A 19,267-nucleotide genomic window follows, 5' to 3' on the forward strand; every position below is an offset into this window, starting at 1 on the left:
TCAGGTATCTAAAGGTAAGAAGGATGACAGGTATGCCTCTGAAGATACCGATATAGCCCTTTCACCCTTCCTCTCACCTGCGTCTTGAGGTGTTGCGAAGGGTGACCTGAGGTGGCGGCGAAGAGACGGCGTTCGTTACAAAGGTATAGTCGATAGATGTGGTTTCGAGGAAGAGGAATATTGGTGGTGAAAAGTGGACAGGTATTTATAACAAAGGTGCGTAATAGTAGTAGTTTAGTAACGAAAATGACTGGTGTTGGTAGGGATGAGAAGTAGTAGTAGTAGTAGTAGTAGTAGTAGTAGTAGTAGTAGTAGTAGTAGTAGTAGTAGTAGGCTTGGCAGCAGTGGTTTCATAGCCTACGATAATTGGCGGGATAGGCGGCGAGCCTGTATGAATTATTGCAATGGTGTTCAGTCATGGTGGCGGCAGAATTCAATAATGGTGGTGGTAAAGAATGGGATGATTGGTGGTGGTGGTGGTGGTGGTGGTGGTACAGTGAGCTGGGATGAATTGCGATAATTTGTGGTAATAGTGGGTGCAAAAACCTACTTTCTCTCAATTAGCAAGTGGTGAAAGATGAGGTGGTGGTGTGTGTGTGTGTGTGTGTGTGTGTGTGTGTGTGTGTAAAATTCAACACGGTCCGACCACGCACTAGTATCGCGATCGCCAGGCTGTACCTTCCCCAAAAGATGGATGTCTGGGTACGGCTGAAACCTTAAACCTACACACACACACACACACACACACACACACACACCAGGGAGGCATGACACAACCTCCGACTGTGTGTGTGTGTGTGTGTGTGTGTGTGTGTGTGTGTGTGTGTGTGTGTCAGGAAAACTACCTTCATAATGGCTACCTGAAACCAAAACAAAACTTCCCAGAAAACACATTTTATACGCTTCACTTTTCTTTCAGTCTTTCAGTCACAAAAAACTTATATCTAGCTTAGAATTTAGAACCATTAATGCTGTAAATGAAAGAGACAAACACGCACATACACATTAGGCAGCAATTATTTCATCACTGCCGTCGTAGGCCCACTTTTCTCTCGGCAAAAAATGCGTATGTCGTGTAGAATCTATTAACAAACATTTCGTCAGTTAAGTTGCACACCCAAATGAAAAGAAACTTGTACATTTTGAAATTTTCATCGTAGGTTATTTGAGCCTGGGGATAGTTTTACGAGGCTGCTGGGCCGTAAACGAGGAACACACGCGTGACTAAATATTCGCAGGGAGAACCCGAAGCGTTTGGAAAAGAAATACGGTACATTCTGTTTTCCCCTACTGCGTTATACCATTTTTCATCCTAAATGTAGCACCTGCGAAACTTAAAACCGTACCTCGTGAAAGCGAACCGAATGAAGCTTTACATATTTTTTACTTCTATAAAGGATCTAATGTCATACAATTTTACTTGCATCGAATTCCAGCACACCATTCCAAGAGTATTGCTGTGGTATTTTTACTTTTTACTACTTTACTGCAATGTCCTAAGGAAAGAAAATAAAATAAAATAGTAAACAGTAGTAAAAAGATGGTAAAAAAAATAGTCAAACATGAAAAGTAGTAAAAATTAAAACAGTAAATAGTAAAAATAGTAAGAAGACCCTTATTACTGCAACTATTAAAAAAAAACTGAGTGCTTCCTAGGCAATGTGATTACCTTCTGGCGGTAATAGCCTAGTTATGTTCGGCAAGTCCAAGTCAACATAGCAAAAAAGGAAACAAAATTATATAACTAATCTCTCTCTCTCTCTCTCTCTCTCTCTCTCTCTCTCTCTCTCTCTCTCTCTCTCTCTAGGTAGCAGCCTCCTTATGGTGATTACCTTCCGCCAAGATAATGCTGTGGACATAAAACAATACTAATAAATAAAACTACTATACGTATAGGCAAACAACACTCACCTTGACCCCCCCGTGATGCCAAGCCGTGTGTCCCGTGTCAAGCCCTCTCGTGTGAGGCTCGAGGCTGGAAACGATCAGAAACACATATTAGAATACTTTACGATGATTTGAAGCCTTTATCGAGTTAGTTCATAATTATGTAAGGCATGTGTTGATTTACTTCACAATCTGAGGGGTAGATTTGTTCCCTTTCACCTGACTGAGCCTCGTATACTCTTAAGTCTTATCATTATAATACTTAACGATAATTCAAAACATTAATTGAGCTATTTTACAATCTAGCTAGTTTAGAGTGATGTAAAGTCTGTGTTGATTTACTTAGCAATCTGACCGATTCTCGATTAGCCTACTCTTAACATCACATCATTAGTTAACGATAATTTGAAACCTTTACTGAGACATTTCACAATCATCTAAAGCATGTGTTGACTTCCTTTTACAATCTGAGTGGTAGATCTCTTATTTTTCCTTCAACTGAGCCTCGTTTGAATTTGGCGCGTCTGGCAAAACAACATCACGTGACACCTATTCCCGCCACACTTAACTTTCAAAATCCACGAGTCAATATGAATACGGGTGTTGATAATACCACATTTGCATCGCCACGAACCTTGCAAGCCTCCAGAGCACCGTGACTCCCTGCAGGACAAAATGAGCGGGGAAAATATGCCTTCAAATATCACCACAACCTTCCATGAGCACAGATGATGGCACACTGCTGAGTCAGGGCTGCCACACGATCTTCTCAGCAATACCAACAAGATAGGACATGTAAAACGACTATATGGTGACAAAATAAGCCAAATTTTAAGGAAATGTGCATCTTTCCATCTCACTCCCATGCCTGAAGTTGTTTTTCCTGACAGACTTCAATATGTGTTTAACTGATATGTTTGACGCCTATTCAAAAACCTCCATTACGCGTTACAATCTGGGACACCTTCATTCCTCTCAGCATGATTACTTTAGCACAGTAATAGAAAGTTCGTGCTTAAAAATATACCAAACGCAATTATAAAACAGACAAAAATACCAAACTGGCTCATAAGCTCCGTTAATGGCACCACTGGCAGAATCAGTCAGGAGTACCAACGTTTTCGAAAGCCCCACTCCAGCCAGCGTTGCCAGTTCACATGATGCAATATACATCATAATTATAGTTTTCCCTCCTAAATGATATAATACCGAAACAAGAGGGTGTAATCATCCTAGTTAGTATTTAAATATCCCACGGCAATACCTTCACGGCTAATTGATCTTGGATGCATAATTTATGACCCCGATGTACAACCTTTCCTCTCTGGGGCTGCCTCACACGGTTTTCTCTAATACGTTATGGCAGACTACGTAAAATTTGCTTTGGCAGTGGAAGGCATTACTATATGAGTTAGTTAGTGGAAGGCATTACTACATGAGACAGACGTACTGAGATGGACGATGGAGCAAAGCGTGACGTTACGCTTCGCCCGTTTTCAGATTCACCACCGAATCAACCAATGAAGAAGTGACGTAGGAGAAACTTCATTAACTTCTGCGTCCCTGTCACAACCACCACTACTACTACTACTACTACTACTACTACTACCAAACCCATGACTTCTAACCTTAATTCTACTGCCTATCAATGCGGTTTCGCGCGTGGGTTACCTCAGCAAATGAACACAAGAACATAAGAACATAAGAACGTAAGGAGTCTGTAGCCTTTTTAGACGTTGCCCAATAAAAAACCCTGCATAGAGTTTACGTTGGAGCACATTATCGTGTCACTACCAACACCACCGCCACCTCTACCATAATGAATATTGAGACTAACACATATGCCTCTCTGCGTGGCCTCCCGAGCGTGTCACCTCAGCCAGCCGTGCACAGGAATGTAGGCTAACTCTCCATCCCTGCCCCCCACCACCCAACCCATTCCCCTGCTCTGACAGCACTCTCGGAAAACGATTTTGCTGGAACATTTCAAAGGGGCTTGATCGCCTTTCATCAGACGCAACAGAGCACGAGGCAGGAAAAGAAACCTCGAAAAACGAAGAGAGATTGTTAGGAGATGAGCGGGCCTGCCGGCGACGCGCACTCGGCTCAGGGCAGGCCAGCAGGTCGCGTGTGGCATTGTGATTACGTGACCTCGCCGCGCAATCACTGTTGTTATTTAATCTTAATTTTTTGAAGCCCGGCGGTCAAAATAAACTCAGTTAATTAATATGCATATTTTTTTACATATTTCAAACGATTAATTTAAATTCCCGCTGATTGCTTTACCGAAATCTCGATTCAGTGGTAATCCAATGAAATCCCCTAACCGATTGGAAACTCTCTCTCTCTCTCTCTCTCTCTCTCTCTCTCTCTCTCTCTCTCTCTCTCTCTCTCTCTCTCTCTCTCTCTCTCGCTAATCATATGTTTAATTAATGAAAAATTTTGGTAATACGTCGTAAAACACTCAAATAAATGTGTATTTATTCCTAATTAATCAAAATATTGAAATTGCTCTCTCTCTCTCTCTCTCTCTCTCTCTCTCTCTCTCTCTCTCTCTCTCTCTCTCTCTCTCTCTCTCTCTCTCTCTCTGTCTGTCTGTCTGTCTGTCTGTCTGTCTGTCCATCTCTCTCTCTCTCTCTCTCTCTCTCTCTCTCTCTCTCTCTCTCTCTCTCTCTCTCTCTCTCTCTCTCTCTCTCTCTCTCTCTCTCTCTCTCTCTCTCTCTCTCTCTCTCTCTCTCTCTCCACCCGTTCCGTCGTCTGGCCTTCCCCTAAGCTCCCTTCACTCTTATTCCAAACAGCGCGTGATCCCGAGGAGCACTGAATCGAAAGAAAGGTCTCGGTGACCCATCATTCTTCTGGGCCGAGGGGGGCGGGTGCGGAGAGACGGGGGGTGGGATGGGGGGCGGTAAGTGGGTAGGGGATAAGAGCTTTCAGAGTACGTGGGTTGGTGGGCTTAATGGACAGGATCAGAGAAGGCGGTGGGAGTGTGATGGGGCTTTCTGGGTACGTGGATATATAGGCCTTGAGGCAGACCGGATAGGAATAGGGAATGTAGTGGCTGTGGGACTATGGCATCACGATTTCATGGGACAGGAAGGAGGTGGGCGGGGTAGATGGGGATAGAGAGAAGGTGGTAGGTGTGGGATAGGGATTTCAGGGGACGGGAAGGGATGGGTGGGATAGATAAGGACAGGGAAAGTAGTATGTGATAGGGCTTTCAGGGTACATGGGATGGCGGGCTGGGTGAACAGGGGCAGGCAAGGTGATAGGTAGGATATAGGGCTTTCAGGGGACGAGGAAGGGATGGGAAGGGTAGATTAGGATAGGGAAACTGATGGGTATGGGATGGGTTTCAGGGTACATGGGTTGGCGGGCTGGGTGAACAGGGGCAGGCAAGGTGATAGGTAGGATATAGGGCTTTCAGGGGACGAGGAAGGGATGGGAAGGGTAGATTAGGATAGGGAAACTGATGGATATGCGATAGGGCTTTCAGGGTACATGGGTTGACGGGCAGGGTGGATAGGGGCAGGCAGGGTGATTGGAAGGAGATAAGTAGACTCAGGGCACGTGGTTTGAGGTCCGATACACTATAGATGAAAGAATTATTATACAGTGGGTGGGTATGGAGTCAAGGGTGTTAGAAAGAATGTCTGATTATGCAATGGAAGTTTGTATCCCACCCCATCAATACCTCTGTTTTTATGTGTGTGTGTGTGTGTGTGTGTGTGTGTGTGTGTGTGTGTGTGTGTGTGTGTGTGTGTGTGTGTGTGTGTGTGTGTGTGTGTGTGTGTTGTTTGCTCTCTTGTCTGATTTCTGTCTTGGATGTTTTTTTCATTTCTTTCTCTTCCTTTCTCTTTGATTTCTTGTTTTACTCTTTAAGGTGTGAGATTTCTTTGTGTTATCTGTCTGCTACTTACCCTGTCTGTATCTCTGTCTATTCATTGTCCTCTCTCTCTCTCTCTCTCTCTCTCTCTCTCTCTCTCTCTCTCTCTCTCTCTCTCTCTCTCTCTCTCTCTAAATCGCGTCCACAGTGGCCCTTTTCAACCCAAAACACACACGCACACAAAAAAAAGCGACAAAAGCGTTCTACCCGCCAAACATGTTTTCCCTTTTTTTTCCCAGAACACTGTAATTAGGGTTTTTGCGGCACAATATTTTCATCAGCTTGCTTAAAGCTTCTCATTAGGTTAACGACGGGAGTGGGCGAGTCGGGGGCAACACCTCTTGTCTTAGTCGTATTTTTTTAACACAAGCCCACTTCAGCGTTCGTGAAGAAGGAAGAGGCAGCTTAAAATATCGCTGTTTTATCTTTTCATTTTTCTTCCATAATGTGTAGGTCGTTTCTCTCTCTCTCTCTCTCTCTCTCTCTCTCTCTCTCTCTCTCTCTCTCTCTCTCTCTCTCTCTCTCTCTCTCTCTCTCTCTCTTGCCGTCTACAGTGCAACATCACCATCTTACTTGGCTCATGCTGTCCCCCGAGGCTCATCTCTGATCCTCCATTTTAGAGAGAATCCAGAGTCTGGGCTGATAGGTGGTCTTCAGGACAGCATGTGGGTTGTCTTAAGCCACTCGGCGATGTCTGAAAAACTCCCAGCTTGTTTGTTGCGGCGGCCGGGACACAAACCGGCGACTTCCTGGACGCCGCGGCACACTCTGACCACTTAGGGAATGAGGTGGTGTTAGTGCTGGTGGGGGCAAGTGGAATTAGTTGTAATGCGTGTCTTGTGCTACGTGTGTGTGTGTGTGTGTGTGTGTGTGTGTGTGTGTGTGTGTGTGTGTTTTGGATTACAGAAATCTTCATCAGCTGTAGCTACATGACGCGCCTTATTTCCTCATCAATAACCTTAGAGTAAATGTTACAACAAAACCATCAACAGTTTGTAATGTTCGACAGCCGTTCCTCTTTGAAAGTCACACTGAACCAACGTTTCCATAAGCTGATCAACAGTACCCTCAGCGACTATGCCCGTGCTTGTCCCTGAGCCCTTTGAAGTCAGGCTGGCACAAAGTCCATTAGTCGTAATTCTCGTGTAAAAGCTGATTAATTCGATATAAAAAAATCAGCATCGTAATTCGCATCTATGACACTCCATGCATCAGTAAGTGCTGTGATGCCGTTCCGCACGATTGGTTCTTAATAAGATTACAGATGGAATTAGATTTGTGCACTTGATCAAGACCAGTTCCCCCATGTTTCATCAATTCAAAGGTTGGGCAAACTCCGCCACTTCGTTATCATGGGCCAGTTTCACAGTTCCCCATGACGGGTTAGTAAGCTCCCAAAACCAATACCAGAGCCTTCGAAATTTCCGTGTATATTGTCTGGTGTTTATATTTAAGTTCACAAATTTGATGAAACTATACTGGAAAAGTTTTGTGTATTTAGTGTGGCATTGAAGACCTCACCATTTTGGATTGTATGGGATTCTAAAGTTTGGTTCGGGCTGTTATGAAGACACGGTGTTGGACTGTGAAATCGGCTCCATGCCTTGCTCCTCGGCGCTCCACCTTCGCTCTGCTGTCAAGGAAGGACCCTCGACGCTGAACACCAAGGGCATATTCCTAAACCTAACACACACCAAAGCCCACACTTTTGTTAAGGCTTTCGTAAGAGTATTGGGCACTTCCCGTGTTAGTTTTATGACCCTTCTTGTAGTCTGATCATTCTTTTTGTGCCATGAACCTACAGAAACACTCATAAGAACGCGATTGATCTCCTTGCCGGCTCTTGGAGATAGTTGATATGAGAGGTCTGAGAATACCGACCTCAGTTTTCACCAAGTTTAGTTATTCAGAGTTCGGGCCGCGCTCTCCTCCACTCGGCCCTCACGCTTGGCTCATCCTGAATACCTCGTTTCTCGCTCTTCAGCCACGCAAGAACACTTTGGGCTAATTGCTTTAAATCACTGATGGCGTGACCTGCTGGTTTATTATTACTGATGCTCGGTCTTGTGAATTCATTTATTATAATTAAGTGATCACAGGAAATTAGATGACTTCCACATATTTCACAGGACGTATTTGAGAGAGTTATCGCTAATTTTCCCTCTCGTTATCCTCTTTTGATTTTGTTCCTATTCCTGACCCAATTAAAATTCCACATCTCTAGGGTCTTCTCGTTAATGAATGCAATCATCATTAATTATCCTTCTATTTTGTTTTATTATTTTAGGACTTTTTCTTAACCTAACCTAAATTATATTAAAAAAAGTCACATATTAGTTTCAAGTATCCAGCTGAAATTCTAAAACCTACCAAGACGCCAACACGTGCAGGACGCCACTCCTCCCGAAACTGAGCCCTCTTTCAGCCACCTCTTTGGATTCTTTTTGGGAGCAGCGAGTAGCGGGCTTTTCTTTACTATTGTTTCCTTTTTTTGTGCCTTTAAGCTCTCTCCTTTGTTATAAAAAAAGGAAACTTAAAAACAGGAAGGAACCCGCACCAGCAGCAGCAGCAAACACAACGAAAACAAGCAGGAAAAATACACAAAGCGACACAGACGAGAAAAAACAAAAACAGAACAATATCCCCGCGCAAAGTACGGGCTGCGGCGGACCTTCATGGGAGTCTAGCGGCGCCGACGGCTACACGGAGGGGCAAAATACCGACAAACAACAGAGATGCAAGGAAAACGAAAAAAAAAACATCCTTATCCAAACACGGGCAGGATCCTCGAACTCCCCCCACACAAACACACACATACACACACACACACACACACACACACACACACACACACACGGCTGCCAGCACACACCATGCCCGTAACTTCCTTTACTCCCCCTACCCTTCCCCTCCCCTTCCTCTCCTTGCCCCCTCATATGCACCCAACCCTCCCGTCCCTTCCCAGCCCCTCCTGTCACCTTAACTCCCTTCCTCTCCTCTCCTCTCTCCTGCCATCCCCTTCCCTCCTGTCCTACCCTCTCCCATCCCTTCCCCTCCTGTCCCTTCCCAGCCCCTCCTGTCTCCTTTTCCCCCTTCCCATCCCCTCCCCTCTCCTGCCATCCCCTTCCCTCCTGTCCTACCCTCTCCCATCCCTTCCCCTCCTGTCCCTTCCCAACCCCTCCTGTCTCCTTTTCCCCCTTCCCATCCCCTCCCCTCTCCTCCCTTCTCTTTCCCCCTGTCTTGCCTCTCCCATCCCTTCCATCTCTCCCATCTCCTCCTCTCCCCTCTCCAATCCCCTTCCCATCCCACCTAACACTCCCATCCCTTCCTAAGCCCACCCATCTCCTTCCCCCATTCTCGTTCCCTCCCATCCAACGCTCTCCCATTCCTTTCCAGCCCATCTCATATACTTTCCTTCCCCTCCCTCCCCTCCCTTCCCCTCCCCTCCCCTCTGAAAATCACAACAGACAGCCGCAGCGTTTTCCCGTTTTTTTTCCCTCGCCTCCACAGCTGAACTTTTCCAGACAGCTGCCACACACGCACACACGACGTGACGCGACATAGACCACGCTCAGCACTTAGCACTGAGCATGGTGGTGATGATGATGATGACGATGATGATAAACTGACAATGGTACACAAACACTCAACACAACAATAAAAGTGATGATAATGATGAAGAAGATGATACAGAGGATGTTTTTTAGTGCAGATAATGATGATGATAAATAAAAAAGAGGATGGGAAGGATTACTTTGATGACAGTGATGACCATAAATGATGACAAATGACGGCGATAATAATGATGAAGATGACGATAATGATGAACACGCTACAGAACAACAACAAAAAAAATAACTATATCTGGAGAAGGTGGATCAAGGTGACTGAGGCATTGTTATAGAGCCTGACGTTAAACATTATATCAACTCGACAAAGGAAGTAAAAATGTGCCAACTGACGAACACAATGAGATGATGACGAAGGTTCTGAAAATACTCAACCCTCAAAAAAAATAATAATAAATAAATAAAAGCTGGAAGGCACAGACGTGGATGACCTTAATCCGTTGAAAGGACTTTACACGCGAGAACGGAGTGCAAAACGAATGACAAGCCTGAGGGAGACATAGATAACGAGAATACATGACGCAGATAGCCTTTCTTTCTTAGTAATAGAAGAAAAAAACATTAGTGGTGGTGGGGGGGGGGGATTTTTTTGTCTATGTGCAGCCTTCAACACCGATAGGATTTTTTGTGAGGTGCTCGGCCTTATCCCGTTAATGGTAGTAGTAGTAGTAGTAGTAGTAGTAGTAGTAGTAGTAGTAGTAGTAGTAGTAGTAGTAGTAGTAGTAGTAGTAGCAGTAGTAGTAGTAGTAGTAGTAGTAGTAGTAGTAGTAGTAGTAATAGTAGTAGTAGTAGTAGTAGTAGTAGTAGTAGAAGTAGTAGTAGTAGGAGGAGGAGGAGGAGGAGAACGTAGAACAAAACAGAAAAACAAGGCTAAAAACAGGTACTAATCATGAAAAATCACAAGGAAAGCAAAAAGAAACAAGAGAAAAGTAAAAACCACGATTAATCTGTCAAAATCCACGATAAAAAGCATCAAGCAACAAAAAACAAAGCAAGATAATAACAAGATAACAACAAAATACCAACACTAATAACAACGAAGAAAATAATGCCCGTAAAAACAATACCAATCTCCCCACTGCCATCCTCCCCTATTGGGCTGATCATTGGCTGGGCTCATATTACCCGGTATCCCTCGCTGTGTCCCGCTCACCTCGCTATTCCACGCATTCCCGCCTCGTCTACCTTGCCTATCGTCTCTCTCTCTCTCTCTCTCTCTCTCTCTCTCTCTCTCTCTCTCTCTCTCTCTCTCTCTCTCTCAATCGGATTTCACGGAGGCGTGGGTTAATGTCCCTAAAACACACACACACACACACACACACACACACACACACACACACACGGACGAGGCCAAACAAATGAAACGAGAGGCCGCCTGCAACGGTCTTTGTGCGCTAAATATAGATGAGGCGTCTCTCTCTCTCTCTCTCTCTCTCTCTCTCTCTCTCTCTCTCTCTCTCTCTCTCTCTCTCTCTCTCGATGGTTACAGAGAAAACGCGTGAATGGTGTGAAAAGTTAATTGCAAAGGAGGAGGGGGAGAAGGAGGAAGAGGAGGAGGAAGAAGAGGCGGGGAAGGAGGAGGAGGAAGGAGAGATGGTAGAGAAGCAACAGGAGTGGAAGAGACTAAATAAACTTTCGGATTAAAACAAGGCTGCCCACAAATAACCGAGCATATTGAACTTATCCTTGGCGGTGGGAGAGCTTAGATAAGGGGAAGATAGTCACTGAGCCATTCCTTCCTCGCCCCCCCCTCGCTGCCACCCCCCCGGACCTTCCTCACGAGATGGATAGCAAAACTTTCCCCATAGAGGCGAGAAAGTTTCCTAAGCTACACCGGGTCACGACTATCCCACATCAATACGAGAAAGCGAACTGTATCCTTGTTTTCTTGTATTCATCCATGATTTCAATTCCCTATCTTCGTTGTTGCCCTGTCCTTCTGTTTTAGCCCCGAGCCACTTTGGATGTAAGGGCCGCGTTCACTTGAGAGCAAATTGCTGTCGAGAGAGCTATTGAGAGCACCAGCACAGAGTGGACGCGGCTCTGAGAGTGTGTCAGGGAGTTTTAGTTTACTCCCAGAGAACGGCACTCCGCCAGTTTGCTTTCTCATGGACACAGCAGCCTGCGACTCTCCAAAGCGACTCAGAAATAAACGAACATGGCTCACTGTCCAGGAGCTGCTCACGTAAGTGTTTGCATGGCTCTGGACGAAGGACAAAACATTCAAATTGGTAATCTATGTTTTGTGGGGCAAGTCAATGGTAGTAATTATAGTTAGACTTGCAGGAAATGGGCCTCGGAGAAAAGATGAGAAAATATATTACACTCTATCCATCAATATCTATCTAACAATCTATCTGTCTATCCATCCATTCATCTATCCATCTTTCTATCTATCCATCTACAACTGTGGTCCATCAAAAAGGTTAAAATATATAGGAAAACACAAATTTATGTCCAATCCTCTACTCATTTTTTTGCCTAAGTTTGGGAGCCTTTGGTGTGTAGTGAAATGCAAGGGAACATAACCCAGATAACTCTCCGACAGCCAAGTGGAGACCAAGGAGGAGAGTACTCTTTTAGAAATCCTCTTCCTCTTCCTCTTCTTCCCTTTCCATCCTTTCAAACAATATTAGACTTCCTCCTCTCCTCCTCTGATCTTTTCCTTCCTCCTCCTCTCCTCCCGAAATTGACCTCTCTTTTTGGCCACTCCTATGTACTCTGTTCGGGAGCAGTAAGTAGCGGGCTTTTTTTTCATTATTTTCTTTTTTTTACGCCTTTGAACTGTTTCCTTCTCTGTAAAAAAAAAATAATAATAAATAAATAAAAATCTCGAACATTGCAATCCGCAGAAATCTGTTCCCAAGTACACAACACGATGAGATATATTTGTCCGGAGCAGCTCGTGAGTCAGCCTCGAGTGGACCCAAACCATGATGGGAGTCCTTTTTTATAATAACTCCTCTTCACTTTGAATACTCAAGAGTTGCTGTGTATTGAGGGGAGCGCAGGACTTCTGAAATCCCTCGGTTGTTTGAATAGGGAAGAAATAATGCAAGCTAGCAAATCGACGGGGATTGGAAAGAGGAGGAGGTAAGAGAAGAGAAACAGGGAACAGGAGGAGGAGGAGGAATATACAGCGATGGAGTGAGAGGAGGAGGAAGAGGAGGAGGAGGAAGAGGAGAGCAACAAAACCACACGACAATTATCTCAGTCAAGGACATAAGAAACGCGAGAGGAAAGGAAGCAGAAACGGAGGCTGGGATTACGGGAGAGAAAACGAGGAAGAGGGTGCGAAAAATTGTGGGAAAGGGAAGTAAGGAGAGAGTAGCCGAGTGTTAGGTGGAATGAAAGAAGAAGGAGGAGGAGGAGGAGGAGGATCAGAGGATAAAAACAAGGAAAAATTAAGACAATAGAGGAAAGGAAATTGAAAACAGAATTGGAGGAGAAAAGGAGGAGGAGGAGGAGGAAAGGGAGGAGGAAGAAATAAAAATGAAGAAAGACTTTTGAAACGAAAGAAGCCGCATTCACATGAAAATTAATGGAGAGAGAGAGAGAGAGAGAGAGAGAGAGAGAGAGAGAGAGAGAGAGAGAGAGAAAAGTGAACAAGAACCACAATCCTTAACAAATATAGCAAAAAAATCCTGAAAGAAAAATATTGGTGGGGAGGGAGAGCGTAACATTAGAGATAGATAGATAGATAGATAGATAAATAGAGAAATAGACAGAGATAGATAGATAGATAAACAGACGGACAGAGCTTGCTAGGTACAACTGAAAACTATATAATATCCACGTACGGATTAGTGGAGTTAATAATAATTAGTAATGCAATAGTTGACATGAACATCGCAAGCTACATCTACAAGCCTCCTCCTTCTCCTCCTCCTCCTCCTCCTCCTCCTCCTCCTCCGCAGAATCGAACACAGGCGGCATCATGGCAGTAGTGGTTCTCGGGCGCATCTCCATCAACAACAGACAGAGAGACAGACGGATATAGACAGCGAGACAAAGCGTAGGTGGGATTCAAAAGGACAGACAGACAAAGGGACATGGATTTACACAGACACAAAGACAGAAGGGCAGATATATATAGATAGACTGATTGATATAGATGAATACAAGGTCATTCATAGACATACAAAAAGTTACTGATAAATAGATAGATAGAGGAATAGGGAGTCACTGATAGATACATGGTTTAAGACAGCTAGAGAGATATAGAGATGGATACCGAGTTACTGATAGATTAAATAAAGAAGGTTACATAGTTAAATAAAGACTGATAGATAGATAAGCAGTTGTAGATGGATTGACAGATGGATAGATGAATGGATGGATAGACAGATAGATTGTTAGATAGATATTGATGAATAGTGTAATATTTTTCTCATCTTATCTCCAAGGCCCATTTCCTGGAAGTTGAACTATAATTACTACTATTGTCTTGCCCCACAAAACACAGTAATGCCTCCTCCTCCTTCTCCTCCTCCTCTTCCTCTCCTTTCCCCTCACTCTCCTCCTTCCAGGCTCCCCGTAAGCCCTTTTTTTTCTCTGTCTCTCATTCCCCAACTTCTCATATTTCTTTTTCTATTTCCTTTATATTTTTTCTTCTCATTTCCTCTTCTCATTCTCTCTCTTGCTGTCCCCATCCTTCCTCCTCCTCCTCCTCCTCCTCCTCCTCTGGGAAAATGTGGGAGAACAGAAGAGAAGGAAAAAAATTAAGGGAAACATAAAAGAAGGTATTAACGAGGAGGAGGGGAAGAGGGAAAAAGGAAAAAAAAAGATAGAACGGAACTAGAGAGAGAGAGAGAGAGAGAGAGGGGGGGGTGAGAGAGAGGGCGAATAGAAGAGGGGAGTAGAGGAGGGAGTAGAAGAAATAGCAAAGGGGTTGGAGTGCGTGAGTGGAAAAGAATAAATGAAAAGAATAAAAAGTTAGTGGAGGTGGATGAAGTTATTCCCTACCAACTGTTTTACCCTTCCATGTTTTTTTTCTTGTGGCCCAAATTTTAATTTTTTTTCTTTTATTTTGCTTTCTAATTTACACTCCTCTGTTTTATTGTTCCTCCTCATCCACTCATCATCACACTCATCACACTCATCACACTCATCATCACACTCATCACACTCATCGCACTCATCACAACACTCATCATACTCATCACATTCATAATCACACTCATCACCACACTCCTCATCACACTCATCATCACTCATCACACTCATCATCACACTCAACACACTACCCCCCTTTTTTTTCTACCTCCTCATCCTCCCCCTTACTTCTTTTTTCCTTATTTTCCTTCCCCCATCACACTCCCCCCCCCCCCTTTATTCTACCTCCTCATCCTTCCCCTTACTTCTTTTTTCCTTATTTTCCTTCCCCCATCACACTCCCCCCCACCCCTACTTTCTTTTGGTGAGGAGGAGAATAGAAAAGAGCGGATGAGGAGAGGAAGGGAAAGGATGGAAAGAGAAAAAGACGAAATTAATAAAAAAGGGAAAAAGTGGTGTGAGGAGAAGAGAGGAGATAGGAGGGAAAGGAGAAAAAGAACACAAGAAGGGTCTCTCTCTCTCTCTCTCTCTCTCTCTCTCTCTCTCTCTCTCTCTCTCTCTCTCTCTCTCTCTCTCTCTCTCTCTCTCTCTCTCTCTCTCTCTCTCTCTCTCTCTCTCTCTCTCTCTCTCTCAATGACGGCGATCAGGAAAAGAAGAAAAAATGAGGTCATCAATAAGAAATATGTCTGGAAGAAGGAGGAGAAGAAGAAGAAGAAGAAGAAGAAGAAGAAGAAGAAGAAGAAGAAGAGTTAATGAAGGTAATTTCATAATGAATTGGTGATGGAGGAGGAGGAGGAGGAGGAGGAGGAGGAGGAGGAAAAAGAGGAAGAAGAAGAAGAAGAAGAAGAGGAAGAGGAGGAGGAGGAGATGGTCATGGTGGTGATGAAGGAGGATAAGGAGGCAGAGAAGATGGAGGAGGAGGAGGAGGAGAAGAGGAGGAAAAAAAAGAGAAAGAAGAAGAGGAGGAGGGGGAGGAGGAGATGGTCATGGTGGTGATGAAGGAGGATAAAGAGGTAGAGAAGATGGAAAGAAACCAACGAAGGTCTTTTTTTTCAAGTCATGAGAAGAAAAAAGAAAAAAAAAAGCTTGATCAATTTAGTCAGGCGCCATTTATTTCCTCGGCCGGGGCGCATCGATCTCTCCTGGGCGTGACTTAATCAATAACACCCAACCGCGAGGAGAGACTTATTTATTTTACCTGTTTCTTTGTGCCTTCCTATACTCTCCCACTTTCCTTTCATCTCCCCTTTCCTCCCCTCTACCTCCCTTTCTTTAACTCCCAAGTCCATGATCTTCTTTTTCTTCCCTTATCTATCCTCCCTTCTGTTTCTCCATCTCCCTTTTTTTTGCGTCTCAGGCCTTAAAAATAATGGTATACGTTCTTAAAAGGATATGGCTACCAGTGAAGGCGAAATACGTACCAATCGCAGCGGATGGGTTAAAAAAAAACCTTCTTAGACCTCCAATGAGCTGCAGGACGCACAATGATGCCAGCCTCTCCTCACGCCAGTACGAGAAGGTCTGATCACTCCCAAGGCCCCGCAATATCTCTGGTCATAACGGCGAGCTAGCTAAGGCGCTCTCTTGTTCCCCTCCCGGCACAGAGATCTATCACTAGCCAAGACATGTGCTATATATTTTTTCCTGGACATATCAGAGTACATTCATGTATCTGGACATCAAGCTATCACAAAAAAATGCAAAATACAACCAAAACGGCTTTCTTAGATACCAAAATCACCCGAACCATGTGCTATTTCTTTTAGACAGACATAGTGCGTAAGCTGCTTTGTCAGTATTTCCCCCTAAAAGGAAAATTATATAAAACTAAATAAAAATAAATGTCCAAGGAAACGTTCTTAAAATATATGCTGACAGTTTATTGGAAGGAAAGGAGTAAGAAAGAGGAAGATGATGCATATAAATGAGGAAAGGAAGAGAGAAGAAGGAGAGAAGCAGAAATAGTAAGACAACTCCCAGGCAATTGTAACTCATTTTTTGGCTACTCTATCAACCACTATTTGCATGAGCGGCACCAGCGGGTATTTTAATTTCTTTTATCTCTTTACTTTGTCTTTTCCTTTCATTTTGTTTGCCCTTCAGCTGCCTCCTTGTCTGTAATAATAAAAACGATGACTATTCCTTGTATATACTGTGAGGTGTTGATACAGAGGGCATACAGACTCTGAATCTCGCAACTATAAGTACGGTACGCCCCCGACCTTCCTTGCTTTACCTATACAAAAATTAAAAGTCCTGTACGCCTCTGACCTTACTTGCTTCACCAATACAAAGAAAAACTTAGTATCTATATTGCCAATTAGAAATCCTGACTATTACAGAGAACACAGCTTAGTTTCGAGGCTCAAGGTCCACTAACCCATCCACAACAAACCAAAATAGAGTGACCAGCAGCGAAAACAGTAGGAGGGCTTACAAGGATATCACTGTGTTGGACCGTGGATCTGTGGCCCCGAGCCGTCCTTCTTCTTCGTGCATTCTGACGCTAATGCAAAGATGTGGCCGCGGGGCTTCGGAAGTTGTGTTGTGTTGAGTCAGGCTTGTCAGTCTTTTGAGCGTCCATCTACATGCATTCGAGGATCTGATTTGGAGCTGAATAGAAAGGAAACGAGGAGGAGGAGGAGGAGGAGGAGAAGAATAAAGAGGAGGAGGAGAAGGAGAATGAAGAGGAGGAGGAGGAATTCATGATAAAGACTTTGAAAGGGACATAATGGACTAATAAAGAGAGAGAGAGAGGAGGAGGAGGAGGAGGATCAGAGAATAAAACGAGGAAATATTAAGACTACAGAGGAGGAAAGGAAATTGAATATAGAAGTGGAGGAGAAAAGGAAGAGGAAGAGGAGGAGGAGGAGGAGGAGGAGGAGGAGGAGGAGCTCAGAACGACACACAAATAGGAGAGGAGGAAATATGCGAGGTGGAGGAAAGAATATTGAATCATCCCATTTGTCTGACCGCCCTCCTCCTCCTCCTCCTCCTCCTCCTCCTCCTCCTCCTGTTTCCTCTTCCTTTTCCTCGTTCCTTCCTTCTTCCCCTATTTCTGCACACACCACTGCTCTCCACCCACTCACTCTCCTCCTCCTCCTCCTCCTCCTCCTCCTCCGCCACTTGGAACACGCAATGATTTATGAAGAATATAAGGTTCCCTTCCTCCTCCTCCTCCTCCTCCTCCTCCTCCTCCTCCTCCTCCTTCTCCTTTCTTTCCTAACATCTTTCTCTTCTCCTTTCCCTCCTCTTCTTTACCAATAATTATGTCATATTTCTCCTTCTTTCCCCTCCCTTCCTCCTCCTCCTCCTCCCTTCCTTCTCTCCATTTCCTCCTTCTCCTCCTTCTCTTCTAAGTCTCCTCCTCTCTATATTTTACTCTCCCTTCTTCTTTCTTTCCTCCCTTCTCCCATTCCCTATCTTGCTGTGCTCCCTCTTCCTCCCTTTTTTCCTCATATTCTTCCTCCCCTCCCTTTATATCTTCCCCCCTCTCCCTTCCCCTTCATATCCCTCCTCCTCCTCCTCCTCCTCCTTCTTTCCCTCTTTTCCCTTCTCTATCTGTTGTGTTCCTCCCTCTTCCTCTCGTTCTCTCCCTCCCCTCTCAATCTTGCTCCCCTTTCCTTCCCCTCCCTCTATATCTTCTCTCCCTTCCCCTTCATCTTTCTCCTCCTCCTTTTTCCTTTCCCTCTTTCCTTTCCTCCCACGTCTTGCGTCGCTCCCTCCCTTTCCCTCCCCTTTTTCCCATTCATTTTCTCCCCTCCCCCCTCTCCCTCTACATCTCCCCTTCCTTCCTTCCCCCTCCTTACCCGAGAATGTCCACGGCTTTCCACGGTCAGTAAGTGATGATGGAATGTGTATTATGTGAGTGTGGGAGAGAAATTGAGTTGCTTCTGTTAGTAATGTTCTCTCTCTCTCTCTCTCTCTCTCTCTCTCTCTCTCTCTCTCTCTCTCTCTCTCTCTCTCTCTCTCTCTCTCTCTCTCTCTCTCTCTCTCATCAGTTACCTCCTTCCCTTCCTCAGCATCTTTCTCTCCCTCTTCTAACTTCCTTCATCTCTCTCATTCCACTTCTGCTCTTCTCTCCCTTCTTCCTTCCTGATCATCTTAACTGCCTCTCTCTCCCTCTTTCCCCATCTCCTTCATCATCATTTTACTCTCCTCCTCTCTCCTTTACCTCCCTTCTACCTCATTTTACTCTCCCTCTCTCCCTCTTTACAAATCCCTTTTTCATCATCTTATTTCCCCCTCTCTTCCTCTTTTCAAATATCCTTCTTCTTTATCATCCTACTCTCCCTCTCTTTCATCTACCTTCCTTCTTCTTTATCTTACTCCTTTTCTTTCCTCTACTTCCCTTCTTCTTCCTCTATCTTACTATCCTCTAATTTTTTCCCTCTTCCATTTCCCTATCATCATACTCATCTCTCTCTTTTTCAACTTTCCTCCTCTACATCATTTTCCTCCCCTCTATCCCTCTTTCTCTCCTCCTCCCTCATCTTTCCTCTTATCTCCATTCTTCCTCCTTTGTCCTTCGTGAACTTGTCCTTTGTCACGCGTTTCTGTTCCCCAACCATTTCTATTTTCCATTGATTTGCAGCAGAGGACGGAACAGACGGTTACTACCCCCCCTAGCCCAGCCATCCCCCTTGCTGCCAGCTCGTCAGACCCACCACCAGCAGCACCAGACCGAGCCGGCACTGCGCGCGTGAGTACGGTCCGTCAGCTGTTGTGTGGAATGAATGGAAAATAGAAACAGTTTGCCGCTCCCATTTTTATCTCTCTCCTCATCTTTTTCGTCTCCATTTTTTGATCGTCA

General features: G+C 44.5%; 1 protein-coding gene across 3 annotated transcripts in view; it reads right to left on the bottom strand.

Moving 5' to 3' along the window:
* LOC126985023 (FMRFamide receptor-like) overlaps positions 1–19,267 on the bottom strand; it is a 279,333-nt gene that overhangs the window by 129,090 nt on the left and 130,976 nt on the right. Inside the window, exon 10 of one of the 3 annotated variants that reach the window (XM_050839265.1) lies at positions 6,350–6,545. The exons of 1 other annotated variant lie outside the window; for it this stretch is intronic. The gene's annotated coding sequence lies outside the window, so the exon portion shown is untranslated. Of the gene's footprint in view, positions 1–6,349; positions 6,571–19,267 lie in introns of those variants that run through there. One more of the 3 variants, XM_050839264.1, reaches the window with a different exon arrangement.

This window comes from Eriocheir sinensis, chromosome 58 (assembly GCF_024679095.1).
Source record: "Eriocheir sinensis breed Jianghai 21 chromosome 58, ASM2467909v1, whole genome shotgun sequence".
NCBI classification, from domain to species: domain Eukaryota; kingdom Metazoa; phylum Arthropoda; class Malacostraca; order Decapoda; family Varunidae; genus Eriocheir; species Eriocheir sinensis.